Source organism: Benincasa hispida, chromosome 1 (assembly GCF_027475165.1).
Source record: "Benincasa hispida cultivar pf3 chromosome 1, pf3_genome.v1.1, whole genome shotgun sequence".
Classification (NCBI taxonomy): Eukaryota; Viridiplantae; Streptophyta; class Magnoliopsida; order Cucurbitales; family Cucurbitaceae; genus Benincasa; species Benincasa hispida.
Genome location: NC_143478.1, coordinates 65,243,278 through 65,247,968, shown reverse-complemented (window position 1 = coordinate 65,247,968; position 4,691 = coordinate 65,243,278). Strand labels below are relative to the sequence as shown.

Here is a 4,691-nt window from a genome sequence, read left to right as displayed (position 1 = left end):
TTATAAGGTAATATTGAACATTTGAATGAGTATTTTTATGTTGAGTTCAAATGGTAAATATTTGACATGAAATTGAAAAATAATGAAAGAGATAAAAATGAATAAAAGAGAGCACATGGATGATTAAAATTACAATACATAGAATGCAATTGAATTTGATAAAGGAGTGATATAATATGATAGTTTATTACCTAAGAAATTTTTTTGGTATTCTTCGAGGAAAAAAGAAATAAGTGTTTTAATAAATTGGATTTTGATTATATGAGAATATTGATCTTTATAAACAATATTTTAGGCACATCTCTCACCGTCAAATTTTGATGTTTTACACAAACTATTTGGATTGTGTTCATACGTGAATGAATGAACCGATTCGATGTGTAATCACGTCCATGCAAATAGTCATGTCCCAGTAGTAAACTGTTAGAGTAAATTAACATGTAACGAAGAAATTAGAATCAATAAGCACTCTAATTATACTTAATTTTAGTTGAAAACATGCTTCAAAATAACTATTACAGAAGAGAGTTTGCTGAACACAATACCTTTGATGAAAACCTCTTCAAAAATCAGCTGAACTCCATGTAAAGTTGCTTCAATCTACAAGAAGACCACCATGAAGATCTTCTCTACTATTCACTTGCAAGGATTGTGTTATGCAATGAGTTTGCGTAAGATCGGACCAAGAAATAAGTCACTCTTACTTTATACCGTTGTTTATTGTTTAAGACTGATTATTTCACTTTGATGACCTAGGTAACTCGATCTTAATCCTAAGCTAACTATGAACTCCTATTTATTTGAGATTATAATTAAATTTGCATAGGTGATGATTGACTCAACAGTGCCGGCTCAATAAGCCTCCTATTTCAGGGGTAAGGTTGGGTAGATAGCTGGAGACATAGGGTGCAATAAGAAATTTACACCTACTCGATTTAGGGATAGAAGAAAGGTTGTTCTCTTAAGTATTGAATCCAGGTTTTGAACAAGGGGCCCCACCCTCTCATTGGCCCGAGAGGGATCCAGTTTAGTTATTGGATCACAAATCAATTGTTCATTAGAGGATCAGTGGAACTTAAGGAGCAAGATGTAATATCGGCGGTAAAACAATATATTGACCCAGTCGGTATTACGAACAACCTATGAAGGATCAACTTACTGATTATAGTTAAATCAAGTGGACACAAATATATCTACAGTGAGGAGAGTGCAACTATTGAGCTATAGTAGTGTGACTTGATAGTTAACGAATACTGATTAATTTGGTCTAAAGAGTTTTAGCCAATTAATCTTAAATCGTGGAAGCTCATGATCTAAAGGTCCCTCTACTAACTCGTAAAATATGAACACCTTGAATTAATAAATTGGTCGAATTTGGAATGATATCAATTTGAATTGTTCAAATTGAAATTGAGGTTTGAATTTGAATAAGTTCTAATTCAAAATTAGAGTTTTATATAATTGTATTTGATATAATTAAACGTTTAATTTGGTGAAATTAAACGAAATTGGAGAGTTTATAATATTTAAATATTGATTTAAATATTAATTACATAAATAGTGTCCATGTTTAAATTAGGTGTGTGATTAATTTAATATTTGATATTAAATTATTTAATTAATTAAATATGTTTAATCAAATAAAAAGAAAATTAATTTTCAATTTCAAATTCAATTTAAGAAATTGAATTTTGGTATTTTAGATTTAATTAAATCAAATTTTAGTTAATTTTAGAATTGATTAAAATTTGAAATTGAAAAATGAAAATTTGGTTTAAGTGAGAATATCCCACAAAACACACCTAGTAGGAGGTGTTCTTCTTAGAATCACACACAAAATCCCACTAACTTAGCAACTTGGTGCTGACATTTCTGGAATTTAATAATGCTTGCATGTAAAGGCTAAATAAAAAGATTTCAAATTTTGCTGATTTTTTGTGTGATTGAGTTACTGAAAAAAGGTTCTCTACAACTTTCTTTTTCTCTCTTAAAACCCACAGAATTTCATTCACAAATTCACTCAATTTGGAGTTCCACCACTCAAATTGAAGGCTGAGAATAGTACAGAAGATCTCTTGGTGGTTCACTGAAGAATTGGAGTAGAATTCATGTGAAAAGCAGCTTGGAATTGGGAAGATTCATCAAAGGTATGTTAAACTTGAAACTCTCTTCTGATTTTTGTCAAAGTATGGTTTTAGAACTCAAATTAAATGTAATTAGAGTGATTATTGATTCTGTTTACTTTTGTTGCTTGCTAGTAGATCCTATCATAAACGTGGCAATTATTCAATCCCTTTTTCTCCAGAATGCCTTAACTTGAAGAATTACATCCTATTAGTAATGATTGAAGGGTAAAATATAAATTTATTAAAATTTTAAGGGTAAAAGAGGAAAGCAAAGATTCTCTGTTCCTCAAATAACCCATGAAATTTAAAAGTTTTGGAAAAAAATGTATTAAAAAAGTGTTAAAAACACACACATAAATGATTAAAGTTAAAATACACATATAATGCAAGTAAGATAAAAAGTTGTAAATTAAAATCGTGACAAATAAATGGCATGATAAATTGGTTTATTATTAACAAACAGAGACGATAATAGTAAAACAATGAATACCCAGCAACCCAAAACGTATGTTTCTCCATTTTTTTATAATTTAGAAAATGGACAAATAATGAACAAATAAAGACAATAATAGCAAAACAATGAATATGAAACGAAATTCAAAGCATAATTTTGAAGCAAAACAATGAACATGAAACAAAGTAATGGACAATAGTGGGCAGACATAAAGCATAATTTACAAAATTTTGACCTAAAATTAAAAAAAAAAGGACCTCATCATCGGTTGAGAAAAGGAGAAGATTACCTTCGATCTCCCCCTACCAAGCTCCAGAACTCGTCCTTCACATCCTACCACTCTCCAAATGATAACTTCCACCCCCACCAAGCACAATCATCCCTCAACCAAACAAATTAAGGTCTGTTTCAACAGAGCGAGAAGATCAAATAAAGCAGAAAAGGGAATCAAAGGATTGAAGCGGTGAGAGAGAGATCGTTTGGAGTGGCAAGAGGAAGAGACACGGATCTAGATCTGTAGACGTATAGATCTGTGAAAAGTCTAGAGAAAAACATGCAAGAAGAGTACCGCCATAAATATAGATCTATATATCTATGAAGGGCTAGATTTATAGATCTAAGGATCCAAATATGGTTTTGGCAGTGATGGAACTGACAGAGATGAAGAAACGCGAAACCAGATCTAAAGATGGCACCGAAACCAGATATGAAGATGGAGAAGTAAAGAGAGAAGGAAGAACATCATTGATCTGAGTAATTCATTCGATCGGACAAGAAAGGAGAGACAAGGGAAAAGAAAAGAAATGTTGCAAATAGTGAAATGGCAGAAAACGTGGGGTTGGGAATAATATTTCCTAAGGTTAATTTTAAAGATAATATTGAAGCTCCAACTAAAAATTGTTGGAGCCTCAAACATGGAGTGGGCTATTATAGCCCACTCCAACCCACTCCATTCTTGGGCCCAAACAAACCCTTAGTGTTTTTAGAAGAGATTGATTCTAAGAGGGAAAAAAAAAAGAAATAAATAAGAATTTAATAAATAGGACATTCATTATAGGAGAAATTATTATAAACATTTAGGGACATTTCTTTACCATTAGAGTGTAATTCAACATTCAATCAACATATAAAAAGTAGAAAAGCATACCTTTATGTATTATATTCCTTACCAAATCAATAGTTTTATTGTGAGAAGAGTGATGCCCATGGACATGTTTAAACACATATATTGTATTCATCGATCTCAATCTCTACAATTTTCACTATCATTTCATGTGAACTTGTCTAATAACCAACGTTGAAACTATTTTAGTTTTTCTTTGAGACATTGTCATACATAAAAAATTAGCAATAATGAAGAGCAAAACATTCCATCTTAATTAGTTCAAATAGAAAACATAAATAAGAAAGTAAACAACATCATACTCCACAATCTAAAACTTTTTTACTTACCGCACTCCAAAATAGCAAATTACAACTTTGATAAATAAATGACATAGTAAGATAATTCCTTACTTGATGAGTGATTCTATGAAAAAATGGTTTCTTGAAAAAAAAATAAAAACCGTAAGGAATATTTAATCAAATGAACTTTAATTATAGAAGGATCTCTTTATATATAAAGATCATTTTTAGGCACATCTCTATTGATAGGATGTAATGGTTCACATATACGATTTCAATTGCACCCATATATGAATGGATATGTCAATTCAATATACAACAATTTCTGTTTGAACAGTCATGTATCCTTGTATAATTTACAACTATTCAATTAAGGGCAAAATAAAAATTTATTAAGATTGTAAGGGCAAAAAGGGGAACTAAAGATTTTCCCCTATAGCCCCATTAATATCTAGTCTAGATAAATCAAAGCATCTTTTTAGAGTGATAGAAGTTGTTTTTCATGAAAAAAAATTAAGCTTAAAGATAAGGGAAGTTTTGACAGTAGATTTCATTGCACATTCAGGATTTATTGTCGTCATATCTTGTCTTAAATTCAGTAGGATAATCTGGAATGAGGTGTGATACTGTTAGGGTGTTAGGGTTTTAAGGTTGAATGTTTTATTTTACTGTTAAATTCAATGTTTTTTTTTCTTTTTGTCAATCCA

The 4,691-nt window shown here is 30.5% G+C and overlaps 1 long non-coding RNA gene across 1 annotated transcript; it reads right to left on the bottom strand.

Moving 5' to 3' along the window:
- Positions 1-230: 230 nt before the first annotated feature.
- LOC150038638 (uncharacterized) lies at positions 231-3,401 on the bottom strand. The gene is made up of 2 exons (XR_016524957.1): positions 546-3,401; positions 231-420 (listed from the first exon to the last, which is right to left on the bottom strand). It is a non-coding gene; the product is annotated as an uncharacterized LOC150038638 (long non-coding RNA).
- Positions 3,402-4,691: the final 1,290 nt, after the last annotated feature.